A 20,004-nucleotide genomic window follows, 5' to 3' on the forward strand; every position below is an offset into this window, starting at 1 on the left:
TTTAGCTGTACTCGGTCATATGCCTCCTTAAAGCCACCTAAATGTTCAAGTAGCTAAAGACAATGTCTTGTGTAGAGGAATGGATGGAAAGACAACATCAGATAAAAAAGTTATGGACTTAACCATAATAGTAGATCTGTGTTATCTTATTCCATCCGTTGCTGTACTCCCCTCCCTCCATCCTAGCTTCGTATTTTATTCAAATGATATTTTCTCATCAATAAATGTCACCTATAACAGATCTGACTGGCTTTGCCTTTAATCTTGGAGTTTAGCCACTGTCTCTCCCTAATTTCTCTTTCTCTTCACCATTGGTTAAGACCTTGGTCAGGTTGTTTTTAGATCAAACTCAATCTGACGTAACCCCTGTGAAGGAGAGAATTATGGGTAGGGGAGGAGCCTGAGTACTGGATCCTAATGAAATGGGTGAAGAGTGATAAATGGAGTTGGCCCTGTAACTGAGGCAGAGGTAGCCCCTCACTGAGCTTGTAAGGAATGGTAAAGATGAACATGGCTTTGAGATGGTCATTGTAGCTTTTATAGGATCATAGGAGATTACTAGGCTATTGACATGGAAGTCATTTTAAGCCTGGCTGTTTTCAACCCAATGTAATACCGTAGAAGTACTAGTTAGTATCGACAGTTGCATTTAATGATGACTGCCCATGTCCAGGGGGGTTGTGGGTGTTATCCCTGGCAAGAAATTACTGTTCCCCATCCACTCATCCAGATTATTCTTGAACAGCATCATAGAGGTGCTCTGTTTCACATGAATTGGTAGCCTGTTCCAAAGATGTGGCAGTCACTGGGAGATAAATCTGCCCCTCCAGCATGTCCTATTTGAGTTGCAGGCCATATTTATGTCCCTGGAATGGGTAGCCCTATACTCATTTGATTTACGGATATGCAATAAGTTCATTTGGTTTGGGTCTTGGGTTGCTCTGTAGGCTAGGCATGACTATCCCCTAAGAAGTCTATACGATACGAAGTATAGTGACAGGGATTTTAGTCTGTCCATGTAAGGTACATGCTGGCGGCCCTTGATCATCTTTGTTAGAAACTTCTGAGGTCTCAATTGCTGCAGGTGCTTAGTATGTTACATACCAAATGGGATGTTATACTCAATTGTGGGCCAGATAAGTGGGGAGTATAGGGGTGGTTATAACTTCTTTTGCTGTCGAGGTAGTGCCTTACTAATCAAGTGAGCTACTTGAAAAGCCTTCTTTACAATGGTAGACACGTGGTGGTTGAAGTTAAGGTTGCGGTCAACCTGTGATCCTAGGTCCCTTACCGCTTCATGGGTATTTATGGTATTGTTGTTGATTTGATAGTGTGAAGGGACATTGTGTTGGAAGGAATGATGATGCTTTTCTTTTCATTCAGTTTGAGACTGTGACTAATACACTTGTTGTTGGTCTGTGTGAGACCCTCCTGGAGTATACTGTCATCATTTGGGGATTCAGTGTTGCACCTAGTTTGCAGTCATCTGCAAAATTGGCCAGCCACAACCCTTTAGCTTTGACCTGAACTTTTCAGAAGTATATACCAAACAGTAGGGGGCCCGGCAATGACCCCTGTTGCACCACACTGATAACAGGTCTGCTGGTTCATGTGGAGTTACCCAATTTGATAGTTTGTGTCTGGTTTGTGAGGCATTTGGCAGCCTGTCTTACAACAAAGGGTTTACATTCAGTTTGTAAAGTTTAGCGGTAATGCCTAGATGTAGAATTATGTCAAAAGCCTTTGCCAAGTCGAGGTATGCTTTGTGCACAGATTTGCCCTAGTCAATGGTCCTGGTCACACTTTCAAAGAAATCCACCAGATTTAACAGGCAGGATCTGCCCTTCACGAAGCCAAATTGGGTAGGATCTAGGGTTTGGAGGTCACATGTCTTTATTTAGGAGGTCCATAATAAAATGTTCCATGGCCTTACTAATGAGACTGGTCGGGCTTATGGGTCTGTAATTCCCTGGGTCTGTTGCTATTCCACCTTTGTGGAGGGGAATAACTGTAGCTCTTCTCCATTCTGCAAGAACAAAGCCTTTGGTTAGGCTATGATTGAAAAGAGTACTTAGTGGTGATGCTATTTCATGTTTTAGCCTGTTTAGAAGACAACCTGGGATGTCATCTGGTCCCATAGAGGTCATGTTCTTTGCCTTAGACAGGGCTTTGAGGACCTGTTTTTCAGATATGTAAGGTGGGGGAGGAGTATGGGGGAAGGTTTGTTGTATGTTAGGAGGGGTAAGGGAGTGAAATTTTCACCAAACCTATCCTCTAACAGGTTCCCTTATCTCTTTGGGGTCACTGTGTGTGCTATTGTTGACCACCAGTTCTACACATGCTTGGGTCCTACCCTTTAGGTTGCATACATAGCTGTAAAAAGCCTTATGGTTTTCCTTGGCACTACTTGTTAGGTTTCTCTCAAAGGAGCTCTTGGAGGATTTGACAAGCTGTCTTATTTGCCTGTTAATTCTGAGGCGGGTGCATTTCCATTGTTTGGTTCTTGTCTTTGTTTTCTTGTACAGCCACTTTTTGTATTTATTGTAGAATTTGTTGATGCTGGAAGCCCACCCTGGCAGCTTGATTTTACTTGGAGCTCTGGCTTTGATTCTGCTGGTACAAGTTGGGTTTATACACTTATGCAAGTGATTGTACAGGGTATTAGTGTAAGCTTCGGTATAGTTACCACTTTCAGATTGGGGTGGGGCTTGGAATGCCTTTATACCTTCACCTAGGAGGGTATAGTTTGCCTTTGTGGAGTTTTTTGGTCTGATTTCACACTTTGTGAGTTCTGGCGTTAGTGTCAGTTTGAAGGTGAATGATCTGTGGTCAGTTTTAACTAACGATGGCCCAACAGTTGCAGCAGTGCATTTGTTTGATATGTTGATGAGGGCCAGATCTAGAATGTTTTTTTTTCTCTTGTCGGGGTGTGGACAATTTGTTCCAAGGCATTTGAATTCACAAAGTCAAGGAACTTTTGTCCTAGAGAGTTTGGGCTAGAGTAGGTTTCCCAGTTGATGGTGGGATAATTGAAATCCCCCCATAAACCGTGTATTCGGTAAAATGTGGATTGCCTTCAGTTTGGTTAAGTAGCCTTCATGGGTGTCGTGACCCATGGAAAGGGGGATCTGTAACTGGCTAGGACTTGAATGGGGGTCTCCATGGAGTTGTCCAGTCTAGCTAGGCGGGAGGTGAATTTATCTTTAATATAGATTGAAACACCACCTCCTGTGGTTTTCATGTGTTGATTTTGTGGTCTAAAATTGTGAAAGGTATTGTGTGCCTCACTATTGAGTCTCCATTGACAAGAAAACTTGTTTTTGGAGTGTTACGCCTTACGGGCTTAGTGGGTGAGCCACTGGTGTTGGTATGTGTCATGGTTGCTGTGGAGACTGTTAGCTGTAACAGACTTGTGTTTTGGAGGCCTCTGGTGTTTTGATAAGTTTTTTGAAAGAACCTCCGCGTATGTGGATTTACGTGTTTGATGCATACTGTGTGTTTGAGTAGTGTTATGTGAATGAGTAGTGCTGGGTGAGTTGACAACGTTCTCCGTGTTACTGTTTTGAGTGAGAGAGAGCATGGATTCTAGATTCTTGGTGTAAATGCATCTGTCACACACTGTACTAGATAGTGTTATTAGTAGAGGGTAGTCTGTGTACAATGAGGCAATTGCTACACTGCTCAAGAGACCCAAGCCAGTAAGGTTGGCTGGAGAAACAAGGGTAGTCCAACTGTCCATAATGCTAGGTTAGAGACCGTTGTCACTTGGGGTGGCTTTTTTAGAAACGATTACAGAGGAGCTCGGTGAATGGATATTTCTGACTGAGTTTTAAGGGAAAATTTGTTGAATTTAATTGTCAGGCTTTGGAGCACAATTGCATGGCAGTGTGCGGTGCTGCTCTATGCACAAACAAGCAGAAACCTGCTCAGATGCAGGGCCTAAATACTAGAAGCTAAAACTTGGAAAAAAAAACTCTTAACAAAATTCATATTTAGAAGGACCAATGAGGATGCTTATTCCAAGCCCTAAACCAGTCAGGTCCCAGTCAACACATTTCTCTCACAAAAGTGCAGATAGGCCCCTTCCAATCCAAGATGGCCTGGAAAACGTGCTCAGAACAAAACACTACAAACAGTTCCAGAAGCAAAAGGCCTGGATATGGACTATGCTACAGCTACTAGCTACCCTTGTTTCAACAGGAAACACTGTAGAATTCAAACAAGAAAATACAGTTCCAAAGGAACGCTCGAGTGTATCAATATAGAGTAGCTGAAATTAGCTATAAGTAAGCACTAATAAATAACTTAAAATAGGTTTATTTGAAAGCGCTTTCGTCTAAAATAACAAGACTTCATCAGAAACATTTAAATGACAAAACCAGTAGTGCTTTTATACCTTACAACAATTGAATAATTACTAATCAATGAAAATACCTCCCTCTCATTATTTAAAGAAACATTCTACTATTCACAATTCATCCATTAAAAATACCCTTTTAAACATTTATACTTTGACTATTTAAAATACTACCTAATGTGTTTATTATAAACTTTACCAAACCATTAATTAAAAATTTTTACAAAAAAGTGTACATTAATATTAATATAACATTGTATAAAAGAACATTATATAAGAAACATAAAAATGTTTTACAACTTGAGTGAGTGGTATTTTAAAACAGGCATAATACTACATGTTTCATTTATACCTGGGAAATGGGTGGAGTTCAGTCTTATTTGCCACTTTAACTCTTCCCTTTCCAACCTGTTTTTCCAATCACCACCCCTATGGTCATTGCCAAGGTTCTCCAAAATACCAAAGTGGAAGATTTTACAGGAGTTATTGTCCCTGAAATGTTTATAGAGAGCATTGTTGTCGTCCTCACGTCTAGTAGCGTAAAGGTGTTCATATATCCGTCTGCGCAGAGCCCTCTCAGTTTTCCCAACGTAAAACTTCTGACAGTTCTGACAGACAGAAAGGTAGACTAGCTGTTTAGAACCACATGAGCCTCTCTTTAAATATACTTTCCTCTTAGGTGTCCCAATCTCCACCCAATCAACATTTAAAATATATGAACAGTAAGCACAAGAACCACATCTCCTAGTTCCTCTGTGTGTGTCATTTGTCTTTATGGGATGTTCAAGTAAATATTTAAGGTTGTTACTAGTTTTGAACACAAAACGAGGTTTCTTTCCCACAACATCCATTAAACTTTCTTCACCCTTGAACATCACCCAATTTCTCCTAACTATTTGTTGTATATCCTTCACCTGGGAACCATAAGTCAGTACCATAGATTGTGTGTAATTTTGTTTATTACTGTCCCCAATTTGTTCCAACTTCATTTTTTTAAACTCTCAATAGGTTTCCCCAATAGGGGTACATATTTCTTACCCCATTCATTTCAAACTCCTCACTAATAGAGTATAGCAGAGAAGTTGGGTAGCCTCTTTTCATAAAAAGATTAACTAAATAAGCTATCTTGTTCTTACAAATCTCTTCAGAGGAGCACATTCTTGCTTTCCTGACCATTTGGCCCTTCACAGTATTTTTCTTCGTGTATCCTGGGTGACAACTGTTATATTCCAAGTAATCATTCGAGAATATAGGTTTCCTACATATTCTGGACATAAAACATGCCCTAGTAGAATCAACAGAAATAGTTACAGCCAAATAATTTATAGATTTTTTTATTGTACGTACCAGTAAATTAAAATAATCAGTAACGGTATTGATATAAGTCAAAAATTCATTTACCGCTTCTTCCACCCTCCATAAAATGAAAATGATGTCCAAAAACCGGAGGTAGGTCCACCATTTACCTACGAATTTACTATGGAATATATATAGTTTCTCCTAGGAATACATGACTAGCTTCACAAAAAGGGGTGCACAGCTGATAACCTTGGCAACCCCTTTTGTCTGTTTGTAGTATTCTACCTTGAATATAAAGAAATTGTTCTTTAAAATAATTTCCATAAGGACCATTACAAAATTGAGTAAAGTGTTACTCAAATTACAAACTTCCAATAAGGCTTCATGGAATAGGTACAAACCCTCACTGTGCGGTATAGAAGTAAATAAGTCAACTACATCAATAGTAGAAAAAACGTTTGCTTCATGTTAATGTTCTTTCCTAATTTTACCTAGAAAATCCCATGAGTCTTGTAATATGTAGTCTATGTTCTTTATGTTCCCCCGGACTATTCTTTCCACAAAAATCCCCATTGGGTAAGTCATGCTATTCTCTGAATTTATAATCAATCTCTATGGGGGGTCAGTAATATTTTTGTGGGTTTTAGGAATACCAAACATAATGGTTATTCTAGGATATTCATTATACAAGAATTGAAAAATTTCAGCTACTCTATATTGCTACACTGAGCGTTCCTTTGGAACTGTATTTTCTTGTTTGAATTGTTTGGTAGCAGTTCCTGTGTTTTCTTTTTATAAACACTGTAGAATGTTTAACGTAGCAGTGAGACACTGAAAACAGTTAAAACAGCAGAAAATCAGCCAGGAAGCTCTAAACAGTGATCTTAACAGTTAACAAGTCAGTTAATTAAGTACTGCTTGGCGGGAAAGCCAGATCAGGCAAAAGAGATGGCTTTAAAACCATGAAAAGATACCAGTAAATACTTAAGCAGTGAAAACAGCAAAAAAAGCTTGCTAAACAGTGAAAACAGCAATAAAATTTGATTTTATAGGCCCAGTGTAGCAGGCAGTTGCAGTGTAATAGTGTAGTTTAGTACACAGTAAATAAATACACTGTAGCAGTAGGTGGCAGGCAATAAAAAAGTGCATTAAATAGTATAAATAAACAAAAAAAAACAAGCAACTTAGGTTTTTTTGGAAGCTCAGAAGCCTCTAGTCATCTGGTATCTCAGCTCAGAGTTGTGGCTGGTAGCCCACCTCAGTTCAGCTCAGTACAAAGGAGGAGAAACCTGCTCAGGTGCAGGGCCTAAATACCAGAAAAACTCTTAACAAAATTTAAAAGGACCAAATGAGGATCTTATTCCTGATTTAAGCCCTTGATTTTTCTTGGTGAGAAGGCATTGTGGTCATTCAAGCTGTCAAGTGTTTGAATAGGTACATACCAAAGAGGGCATTATTCACAATTTTCAGTCTAATACTTGCCACGTACAGTGGAATGATCACATTGGTTGACCTGGATATGCCATAATCTGCCCAATGGAAAAAAAGATTTTCATACAATAGTGAATACATCGTGATTGAAAGGCCTGTCATTGACTACAAAAGTTCACAGGTTTTTAACTAATGAATCAATTTTTGAGGATGTGTTCTAATAGTTAACATGAGATGTCATGTTTGCTGAAGGATACTATTATGCATGTTTGGCATTTAGTTTTAACCCTAGCTTTGACACCAGCAGTTTGTTTGGAAAAGTCCCTCTTGGAGGATCTTGGTGTCTACTGAAGAGTTTATGATGGCGTGAAGTTTCGTGATCTGCAAACTTGGTCAGCTCTAAACCCTTAACATTAGCTTTGACCTCTGAGAAGTTCATTGCCAAAGAGGAGTGGCCTGAGGACTGAACTCTGTGGTACACTGTTAGTGACCAGTCTTATGGAGGAAGGAGAGCTGCCCAGACTTATTTTATGGGTCTCTTATTGAGCCAGTTTGCTATCCAAGTAGTTACATAGGAATTTGCATTACATTTATCTGGATGAGTTTATCAGCTGTACTTTGGGAGTATGGGATAGTGTCAAATGTTTTTGTGAGGTGTATGCATTGTGTACCAGTTTTTCCTCATCCATTAGTTCAGTAACCTTCTCAAAGAAGTTAACCAGGTTGAATAGGTAGGAACTGCCCTTGACAAGACTGAAATAACTTAGGTCAATAGTTTGTAGGTTGCCTATGTCCTTATTTGTTTACTCCATAATGGGCCTTTCCAAAGCATTATAGATGAGGCTGGTCAGAGATATGGGCACATTAACGCCCCGTCTTTATACAGGGAGATGACTGTTGCTGTCTTCCATCTGGCACAAAGTATGTTTGGAGGTTGATATTGAAATACTTCTTTAGGAGGTTGATAGGTCCTGTTTCAGACTAGCCAGTAGCTGTCCAGGTATATTATCTGACCCCACAGAAGTAGTGTTGAAGACCTTGGATAGTGCTTTGAGGAGTTTTTTTCTTGGGAAATTTGGTGGATATGGATGGTGGTATGTGATGTCGAAATGTGGAGTGGGTAAAGTTAAAGCTAAGTTTATTTGCTAGTAGATTGGCTATGTCCTCTGGATTTTAGGATGTTATATCGTTTACTGTCAGCTCTCTGTGCTGGGCAGGGCATTGTTTGCTAGGTATCTAACATAGTTAAAGAAGGCTTTATTGTTGTTTTGTCTCTGTGGCTAATTTTACCTCATGTTTTGCTTTGGTTGATTTGATCAGGGTCTGGAATTACCTCTTAAGTTTGACAAGAGCATGTTTTTGGAAATTAGAGAGATGCATAGTATAGTAGATTGGCTATGTCCTCTGAATTTTAGGATGTTATATTGTTTACTGTCAGCTCTCTGTGCTGGGCAGGGCATTGTTTGCTAGGTATCTAACATAGTTAAAGAAGGCTTTATTGTTGTTTTGTCTCTGTGGCTAATTTTACCTCATGTTTTGCTTTGGTTGATTTGATCAGGGTCTAGAATTACCTCTTAAGTTTGACAAGAGCATGTTTTTGGAAATTAGAGAGATGCATTTATTTTTATGTGTATTGTGATTTTTTTCATTTGTTATAGAGAGTGTTTATATTTGGGTTCCACCATAAGGATTATTTTTATATTTGACATTGTATTTCCTTTGGTGGAGGGTGGATGCATTTATGCAGTTAGTTATAGTTACTTAGAATTTGGCTGTAAATGATTCTGCATAAGTAGAGGGATCATCAAGTTTGAAGGGAGGTGTTTAATTTGGCTTGGTCATTGCCAAGTTGTAGGAGATTAGGTTTAGTGTAATCTTTGAATGCACAGCTATTGGATGATGCTTCTGGTTTCAGTCTTAAACTGAATGTGACTGATTGTTGTTCGATTTGACTAGGGAGGAAGTTGCAACTGGTTTGGAGCAGACCTGTTCCATATTGGTGAGAATCAATTCCAGGATTTTGTCACCCATATTTAAGGTATACACTAGGTGGTCCAGCATGTTTGTATTTTATAAAGTCTAGAAATTTCTGAACAGACATTTAGGGGATGTAGATGTCTCCCAGTTGCTGGAGTGATAGTGCAAGTCCCTAGAAGAGTGGTGTTTGGCTGAATGCATAGTGACTGTATACTAGTTAGCTAAGGGGTGTTGGCCAAGGGGACATATATGTGATTTATAGTTGGCTGTGATATGATAAGGGGTTTTGTTAATGGTAAGTTGGACATGGAGGTGTTCCAGGTCATTATCTTAATAAGTCTGGAGGTGAAATTTTGTTTTACAAATATAGAGATAAAGTTGCCTTTAGTGCCTTTGTCTGGTGTGGTTAACCTGAATGTGTGGTAGGCGTTTTAACTTGCACTGATGGGGTGCTGTCAGTGGTCTTGAACTAAGTCTCTGTTAATATATTTATATCTACGCATTCGAGGGTAAGGAATTCTTGTAAGGAGTGGAATTTTTTGGGAAGGCTCCTGGTATTGAGCAGCAGCACCTTTATGCTATCCGAATTCTGTTTTCTGTTCCAAGCTTTTGAAGATAACATAGCCTAAAAAGGACACTTTGGGGTGGAAAAGGTCTTTGACAGTATATGAAAGCCATGAGGGGAATAGGTGCGAGCCATCCCTGACAAAGCAGTTAGGACAGTCTGCCATCTCTTACAAGGCTGATTTATTTTGGATCCTTTTGAATGACGCCAGAAGAAAAGCAAATTGTTAAAAGTCAAACTTCTGTTAGTATTGTGGCATTCTAGGTGAAAGTCAAATGCTGCCTAAGGCTAGGTTCTTACCTGTCTCAGACATGCATTCTGAGAGCTTTAGTATCTCTCTCTACATATGGTTCAGAGAGTTATGTTGCAGGTTATGACAAAAGGAGATGTTCTTCGTGTTTCACTGTTGCAGTCATTACATTTGGGTAATCTGCTGACAGTTTGCCCTTAGTCGGCCTGAATTCCAAAGTCTTGGGTCCTGTGTTGGTTGCTGTCTCCTCTTCCATGACATCAGGTCGTCAGGGGTATAAAACAAGCAGCCTTTGCCATTTTCTTTAGTCTTTTTTGTCGCGCGGTGCCCAAAGCAGAAGCAGTTTCCAAGTGCCAGTCGGCCGACTCCTGAAATTTTTGAGTTCGAGTTTCAGAACCTAAGTCTTCACTAAAGCCAAGTACCCCGTTGGGGAAGCTTTTTTCTTGCTCCATACCGATGTCAGAAAAAGTTAATAATTGTATTACTTGTGGGAAGCAAATACCTCATAAGGATTTTCATTTGTACTGTATTCCTTGCCTAGGCCCTGATCACAATGTGCCTGGCTGTCGGTTTTGTGCTAGATTTAACCAACGCACTATTAAGCGTTGGTATATTTTTGCCTCAAAAATATTTTGGAAACAGATTTAACTATCCTGAAATGTCGTCGATAGTAATCCGACTACCGGAGTACACAAAAAAACGCAAAGAAAAGGACAGAGGCAGACCGTTGAGGTCCAAAACCGACGACAAAGCTTCTAGTCACCGGTACTCAGTGAGGCGCTTTCGCAGCCCCTGATACCCGCTACTTTTGAGTTGCAGGCCCCTACCGAGACCCATGTGGAGTCCGGCATGCCTCGAGATTCTCAAAGTATTGTACCCACTGATGTCTCTCCCTCGGATGAGTCCGGAGCCGCTGAGCAGGCACCTGCTTCTGAGGGTGTATTCAGGCCTCAACATTTTTATATAAAACCGACGCCAGCTTCAAAATCAAAGACAAAAGCAACTTCTAAAGCTGAAAAAACGATGCATGAGCCACGTGCACAGGCCTCTATGCCCCAAAAAACAGATGATCAAAATGGCTGAAGACCTAATTACCTTGATCAGGGGTTCCCAACCCCCTCCTGATAAGAGGCCTAGGCAAGACACTGATTATGAATCTTCAGATCAGGTTTCTATTTCTTCTGATTCCTCTTCTAATCATGAATTATCTATACCTCCCTATGAGGATTCTGATGCAGAGGAATCTATCCCATCTGCATCACCTCCTGAGGGATTATTCATGTGGAGAAACCTTGCATACTTTGAGGGAGCATTTTCACTGGGAGAGTCAAGATTTCTCAGAATCAAAAAAGAGGCTCAGGGATTTCCTCGTTCTCCCTCAGCATAGGCCTTTAGCCATACCTCCTGTTTTAGACATTGTGGATGATGCGTTTTCGGAGTCAAGCTTGACTCCAGACAACTTACCTCCGGCTCCCAGCAAGCCAGACAGATATTACAGGGTCCCTGATTCACACAAATTTTTATTTAGAAACCCTGCTGCTGACCCTGAAACTATTTCACAGGGTCCAAAGGGGGTTAAGGCCTCAACAGCAAAAAATCCATCCCCCTCTGACAGAGATTCAAGGGCACTGGATAGATGGGGAAAGAAGGTTTATACATCTGCAACTTTGGCAATTAGGACCTCAAACTGCCAATTTCATATGCTCAAGTATCAGCAACGTGTTATGGGATTGCTGAAACAGAAAATAATGTTGATTTCTGAATGTGCAGAAAATAAAGAATTGCAGGAATTATTGCATGCAGCAGAACGAGTTGGAAAGCATACTTTGCAATGTGGTTTTGATTCCTTAGAGGCCTCCTGCAGGGCCGCAGTTACTGGAGCTGTGATTAGGAGGCATGCCTGGCTAAAAGAGCAAAATTTGCCTGATCATGGTAAAACTAAATTACTGGATACACGTTTATAGCATGATACTCTGGTATTAAGGCAGAAGAGGTTTTAAAGAAAATGGAAAACAAAGCTAAGTCTATGCAAACTGTAAAAGACTTCTTACAAGTGCAGCCACCATGATTCAGTAAACACTGGCCTACAACAAATTAGTCCTTTCCTGTGTCCAACAGAGCTCAAAGGGGCAAATCCAGATGCGCTAAAGGTTCTAGATACCAGGCACAAGATTCTTACAGGTCAAAGCAATGGGATGCCTTCACCTCCAAATCTGGAGGAGATAAAGCGCAGCCCTACAGAAAACAATCTCACTGACTTCCCTCTGCCATCACCAAGTACTTACCTTTTAGCAGCACCATTAGGGGGAAAATTAGCACTTTTTGCTCAAAATTGGCAGTTAATAACCCAGTATAAGTGGGTGCTAAACATAGTATCTCAGGGATACAGATTCCACTTCCATACTCTGCCAATGGCAAACGGTTGGCCGGATCTGCCAAAAAATCAATGGGCAGAGGCACAGAAACAGGTTACGTCCCTCATGGATATGTGGGGTATTCAGCCAGTACCAGAACAGGAAAAAGGACAAGGTTTTTATTCGACTGTTCTTGGTACCCAGAAAAGACAAGGCCTGGTGCCCAGTACTGGACTTATCAATTTTGAACACATACCTGGACATTCCAAAATTCAAAATGCTAACTTTACAGCAGCTTCTGCCCATTCTGGGCAAAAACGCTTGGCTGGTGACATTAGATCTAAAAGAGGCATACCTGCATATCCCAATAAAGGAAACGTGCAGAAGATACCTCCGTTTCAAGGCTGGCTGTATGCATTACCAATTCTCTGCACTCCCCTTTGGCTTATGTACTGCACCTAGGGTCTTTACAAAGCGCCTGGCACCAGTAATTGCATTTTGCAGACAAAAAAGTATACAAATTTATCCTTACTTGGACGACTGTCTCATTCATGCAGAAAACAAAGGACATTCTTCTTCAGTACTTGGCGTTTGTGAAAAGGCTTCTAACATGCCCAGGGTGCACAACAAACGAAAAGAAATCACAACTGGTACCCTCTCAAAAGATAACATTCCTGGGTGCAAGCTTGAATACAACTGCCCAGATGGCTTTCCTCACGCTAGACAAAGGCAACTGACTACTTAATTCAAACTGATGGCAACAAAAACCCAGTTATCTGCAAGACAAACTGTGCTGGCTTTGGAATTCATGGCATCCTGCATCCTACTGATTCCATATGCAAGAACGCATATCAGGAAACTACAGTGGTACCTAAAAAGTTTACAGAGTCAACATTGTCACAGTCTGGAAGCAATGATTCCTCTCATTCCCTGCCTACAACAGGAGTTTCTATGGTGGGCAAAGGCATGTCACCAGAACATGGGAGGAGCTTTCACTCTACCCCCTGCCAGCCAAACCTTAACAACAGACACATCAGATTATGCATGGGGGGGCCCACTTGGCAGGAAGATGCATTCAGGGCATATGGACCCCAAAACAAATGAATCTGCATATCAATCAAAAAGAGATGTTAGCTGTTCAAAATGCCCTGACAGCCTTCATGGACTTACTTCATCCAGGAAATTCTACTGATAAAGACGGATAACACTATGGTGATGTGGTATATAAACAAGCAGGGGGGCACGCACTCATACCCCCTTTGCAGACTAGCCATGGCACTGTGGGACATAGCCTTGACTTATCAAGTGCATCTTCAAGCTCATTTCCTGCCAGGAAAGCAAAATACTCTGGCAGATGATTTAAGCAGAAACCTTATGAACCCTCACGAGTGGAAACAAGATCCACAAGTCTTCAGCATGATAATAAAGAAATGAGGGAGACCGGACATAGATCTATTTGCCTCTCCTCAAAATTATCAACTGAAAAAATTCTGCACAAGGACTTATCACGGACAAGCATGGAAAGTGGACGCCCTATCCTTCAATTTACGCCTTTCCTCCCCTGCCTCTTCTTCCCAAGGTACTACTAAAAGTCAGACAGGAGAAACCAAAGATGATACTAATTGCCCTGGACTGGCCCCGCCAATACTGGTACCCAATCCTAAGGAACATGTCTCAATTCCCAGCTTGGTACTTACCTCAAATACCTCACTTACTGTCCCAGCAAAACAATCAAATCCTGCACAATCAGCTCCAAACACTGAACCTGGCAGCATGGCTGATCATGTAATTATTCAAACAACACCTCTCAGTAAAGCTGTGATGGATGTCATTTTGGAAGCCAGAAGGCCTAGTACTAGAAAATCTTATGCTGATAAATGGAAGAGATTCTGTGCTTGGAACCAAGCATAAGGAACTGATACAGCAGAGCCAAATATTCCTCAGATTTTACAATACTTGATTGAGATGCTTGACAAAGGCCTATCTTTTTCATCAATAAAAATCCATGCCTCCGCCATCTCGGCTCATTACAACACAGAGCCACCAATCTTTTCTCATCCTTCACTAAAGCAGTATCTTAGTGGGGCCAAAAATTTAAGGCTTCCTAGATCACCAATTCCTGCATGGGACCTCAATTATGTGTTGGAAAAGCTCAACCTGCCTCCATTTGAACCAGCTGCTACTGCAGACCTAAAGTTCTTATCATGGAAAACAGCTCTGCTCCTGGCAATTACTTCAGCAAGAAGAGTCTCAGAGCTACAGGGCCTCATGGCTGTGGAGTCTTTCATCATTTTTTACCCAGACAAGGTGTCCCTGAGGACCAGTCCTTCATTTATGCCTAAGGTGGTTTCCAGTGTGGCTCTTAACCAAACTAGTCATCTGCCAACCTTTTATCCAAATCCGCAGAATAAGGGGGAGAGGATTCTGCATTCATTGGACGTACACAGACAGCTAAGATTCTACTTGAGCAGGACTAATGCTCTAAGAAAAATTGAGCAGTTACTAGTGACATATGCTGCAGGATCAGAAGGAAAGGCTATTTCAAAGCAGTCTGTTTCAAAATGGATAAGCCACTGCATCCGTTTCTGCTACTTAACACCATGCCAAACCTGTGCCCAAGGGCATTAGGTCTCATTCCACCAGAGCTGCAGCAACATCAGCAGCCTTTCTCAGAGGAGTAACAACCAAAGGCATTTTAGAGGCTGCTACCTGGAGTTCTGTTCACACTTTTACAAAGCATTATCATTTGCCTCTCCACTCTAAGTCCAGGGCAGGCTTTGCCACTGCAGTTCTGCAGGGCATTATAGCCGCCCCTAATGCTGTTTAGCTCCAGCCTCCCATCCATAGCTTTGGGACTCTACCCAAATGTAATGACTGCAACAGTGAAACACAAAGAACATAGTACAATTGTGTACACTTGCCGTAAATGTAGATGTTAGAGTGTATTCACTGTTGCAGTCCAGGTTACCCGCCCGCCATCCCCCTTTTATTCTGGAGTTTCTCTTTCCTTCACTATCTTCTACAACCTATGTGGTGTTTTTGCTTGTAGATGAAGGTAAAGTTTGTATTGTTGCATGTATATATAGTTTATATATACATATATACATATATATATATATATATATATTTATATATATTTTTTTTTTTGTTTTTGTTTTTGCTACCTTTTTGGGGGCACCTGACATCTGGGGCAAGAAAAACTAAAGAAAATGGCAAAGGCTGCTTGTTTTATACCCCTGACGATCTGACGTAATGGAAGAGGAGACAGCAACTGACGCAGGACCCTAGACTTTGGAATTCAGGCCGACAGAGGGCAACCTGCCAGCAGATTACCCAAATGTAATGACTGCAACAGTGAATACACTCGAGCATCTACATTTATGGTAAGTGTACACAACTGTACTATATTGCCAGCTCAGCTAGCTGGAATTTTGTAAATAATTTGTCATTGGTGAATATCGAAATGATTTATACAAGATGCTTGTGTTACAAATGTATTAGAACTGTAGACAGAGACATTTTCTGACAGCACGAGTCACACTTCTTGAACCCTGATACCTTGGTATCCTTTGACATGGTAAAGAAAAAGGGATACCAATAGAGGAATGTTAGACTAGTGCAAAGAAACACACACAGTCTCTCACACACACACACTAGTCCCACACCTTCACACAAAAAATTAACAAAACTAAGAGAATTTTGTCTTAAACTATAAAGGCTAAACACTACTTACTACTGGAAAAACGATTAAAAGGGAAGGGGATAGCATCTAATTTAAACGGCCTACTTAGAGAGATAGAGGGGGGGAGGGGAGAAACTCTCTAAGTAAAACGAGTTTCCTAAAGGGCAGAAACACAGGGATACTAAGACTAATCTAACAGTACTACTCTACTTAAACAAAAGAAAGCCTTGAAATATACACTAAAAATTTAACTGCTAATATTACAAAAAGAAGACTACGACCTGAGCCAGTAAAGCGCAACCTTGTAGCTGAAGCGGCAAATGAGATCTGGGGATCTAGCGCCAGACATTGTGGGATATAGGGAGGCCTCGAGCCAGTAAATAGCTCTTGAGCTTTAGAAAATGGCCGAGTCGGAGCCGAAGATCGGCTCCGAACCCAACCAGCAAGAAAGAAGGCGAGAAGAAGACAACTAACATGGAACGTTATGGTAGGTACACAACTTCTTATTCATAACTCTATAAGAGCTAGACTAAAAATGTAAATGCGAAAGTTGTTCAGGAGACACTCACCTTTTCAACAGTGTAAAGACTGATAGTGCGTATCAAAGTCATTATTAAATATTTGGCAAGGAATGTTGACATTGTGCATACCTTTTACCTTTTTGGAAAAACAAAGCACAATATCTTGGTCAGTGTACCATGTAGACCCATACAGTTTGCATTTAATTTGTTGGTAGGAATATAAGCTTTAAAATGATACCTTAACCATTACTGTGTGATGCTATTTTACAGAGATATTCACAGAAATATGATTAATATATTTCTCATAATTGATAAACAAAGCATATCTCATCACCTGTAATAGACAGTGGCTACATATCAGTGTAGAAGTTGTGTGACTCAATGTCAGTTTCAAAATGATGCATCATTTGGGACATCACCATGCTCCCTTGCAAAGATATGGGCATAATAATGAGAAGTATTGGAAATGTATAATTTTCACAATCCTACAAGACTAAACATACTGTGATATCTGTACGTGTGTACAGTGCACATACACAGATGTCATTCAAGAATGCAACTGCAGTCATAACATGTGGGTTGTCCTGCCTCAGGCAGCCCTCGGTCGGCCGGATTCCAAAGTCTGGGTCCGACGTCGGCTGATGTCGCATTTCTCTCCGACGTCAGAGCGGCTGGAGTACATAAGCATCAGCCGACGCCATTTTCTTCAGTCTTTCTTGCCGCGCGGTGCCCGAAGCAGAAGCAGTTTGCAAGTGCCGGTCGGTCAGCTCCTGTATTCTACAATACCGAAGTCATCAAAAAAGCTAAGTACCCCGTTGGGGACCTTTTCTTGCCTCAGCCGATGTCAGAAATTACTGAAAAAGTTAACAATTGTCTTTCTTGTGGTAAACAAATACCTCATAAGGATTTCCACTCTTACTGTCTCCCTTGCCTGGGCCCAGACCACGACGTCTCGGCCTGTGTAGCCTGTGCTCGCTTCAACAAGCGCACTCTCAGGCGCCGGGCAGAGTTCGCTGAAGATTTTTTCGGCGATAATTTTGCTTACACCATGCCGTCGGATCTCCCGACATCGCAAACTCCTAAAAAGTGAAAAGACCGGGATCGACCTGCGTCTACTACCGACTCCACGCCAAAACCTAGCGCGAGTGCTCCGGTTCCCTCTGAGACGGTCTCTCCACCGCTCCGAACCGAAGACACCGCATTACCGAAGACTCTGATTCCAGACATTACTCCGACGCCAGTTATAGATTTTCCTCCGGATACCGAAACCGAGGAAATGCCCGAGACCATTGCTGTAGACAAGGTCACTCCTGCGATGGAGCTGCCAGGCCCCCTATGGCCATGTCTATTAAGGCCTACACTAGGGCTAAGGCAGCCAGCAAAACAAAGCATATTACTTCTAAATCCTTACCTCAGCCGACTCCAGAGACACAAATTATGTCCATGGCTGCTGATTTAATTTCCATGATTAGAGGTTCACAGGCCCATCCTGAGAGAGGATCCCAGCCCCCTCCTGATAAAAGGCCCCGGGTTGAACCCTCTGACCCTACTCCTTCAGATGAAGATTCTGAGGGCTCTGTCCACTCTGATAGCCAGGAAGAGCTCTTTCAGACCTATGAGGACTCTGATGCAGAAGTTTCCATCCCCTCGGCCTCCCCTCCTGAGGATTTTTCTTTTGGGGAAGTTCTGCACACCATGAGGGAACATTTAAAGTGGCAAGGTCAGGAATATTCTGATTCTAGGAAATGCCTTAGGACTTTCCTTAAGAAGCCTCAGCACAGGCCCTTAGCTATTCCTCCTGTACTTGATGTTCTGGATGATTTGTATTCTGACTCTAGTGCTACCCCTGATTCTCTTCCTCCTGCTCCAGCCAAGCCAGACAGGTATTACAAGGTCCCAGAAACTCATTCCCATTTATTCAGGGCCCATACTGCTGATTTGGAAACTATTTCACAGGGGCCTAAAGGAGTTTCAGCCTCCACCTCAAAAAATCCTTTGTCCTCCAACAGGGAAGCTAGGTCATTAGAGAGATGGGGCAAAAAGGTTTACACATCCACTACCTTATCTATGAGAGCTTTAAATTGCCTTTTTCATATGTTACAATATCAGGATTACCTGTTAGAAGATTTACAAAAAACATTAGCTACTCCTGATCCTTTAGACAGGAAGACTTTGCAGGAAGCTGTATATAACACTCAGCAAGTAAGCAATCACTTCCTGCAGTGTGGATATGATGCACTGGAAGCTTCATGTAGGGCAGCTATGACAGGGGCAGTCATTCATAGACATGCTTGGTTAAAAGATCAACCTCTGCCAGATCACGTAAAAGCAAAACTTCTGGATGCACCTTTGGAAAAGAACAAGCTTTTTGGTGCAAATGCTAAGGATGTCTTAAAGACCATCGAAGAAAAAGCAAAATCAGTTCAGACAGTGAAAGATTTCCTCCAGGTTCAACCCCCCAGATTCAGTAGGAATTGGAATCCGGCCGACCGAGGGCTGCCTGAGGCAGGACAACCCACATGTTATGACTGCAGTTATATGTCTATCGGACATCTACATTTATGGTAGGTACAAAACTGTACTTTCTTTTACCATGTTGTAAGGAGTAACACTGTCTTCAAAATGAGATATTACTTGGCACACTGACATGTTCCATTGCAAAGTTATTTACCAAAATATGAAAAAAAAATCATAATTTCCATAACCCAAGTCCTAAACAAACTTTGATATCTGTATGTGTACAACATACAGACACAGTTCTTTTACCATGTTGCAACTATCAATACTGTCTTCAAATGGGTTTAGTTGACTGTTACCTATGCCTTGCAGGTGTTCTGGATTGATTTTACTTTTGTTTACAGAGCTCTTAATTCTGACAGCTGCTTGATGGATGAAGCCATTGACTTGCAGCCCAGTGATGTGAGCTAGGTTCGTGGATATGACTTGTTGAGAAGTTAGTTGGTAGAGGAAAGGCATGAGTCAACACTGGCTTGCTCATCCTATACAGATGCAGAGTTTGTACCTGTTGCGATAATGCCGCTTAACAGTAGATAGTGTTGTAAGACAGGAGTATGCCTAGGTTGGGTGCTTGGCTAGGGATGATCACAAGTGTGGAAGCACACATGCAGCAGTGGGCTAGAACTACACAACTTACTTTTGTGTTGCAGCTAAAGAGTCACTGAAGGAAGATGGGTGTGTTGGGGGGGTGGCTTTACTGCAGCATGTGAACTGCATTATTCCAGTCATCTCCCTCTGTTTCTTACTGAGAATGGAAATAACAGGATGACAAACTAGGCAGTTGAGGTGAGTTTTTTAATTTATTTTTATATATCATTTTGTTGACTGGGAAAGTCCGACTAGGACAGAGTGTATTTTCACCGGAGGCCTGGGGAGAAATGCTCCAGACACATGTCTTTGGACTGTGGGAGGAAACCGGAGTACCCGGAGGAAACCCACACAATCGTAGGGAGAACATGCAAACTGTGCACAGAAGGCACCCCAGCCAAGAATCGAACCTCTTGCTGTGAGGCAACAACGTTAACAGCTGCACCACTGCGCCGTCCGAGTT

At 41.5% G+C, this 20,004-nt stretch overlaps 1 protein-coding gene across 11 annotated transcripts in view; it reads left to right on the forward strand.

Annotated features, from left to right (window-relative positions):
* Positions 1 to 20,004, forward strand: part of R3HDM1 (R3H domain containing 1) — a 2,579,330-nt gene that overhangs the window by 2,190,408 nt on the left and 368,918 nt on the right. The window lies entirely within an intron of this gene.

Source organism: Protopterus annectens, chromosome 6.part0, assembly GCF_019279795.1.
Source record: "Protopterus annectens isolate FY-2018-M chromosome 6.part0, PAN1.0, whole genome shotgun sequence".
Taxonomy (NCBI): Eukaryota; Metazoa; Chordata; order Ceratodontiformes; family Protopteridae; genus Protopterus; species Protopterus annectens.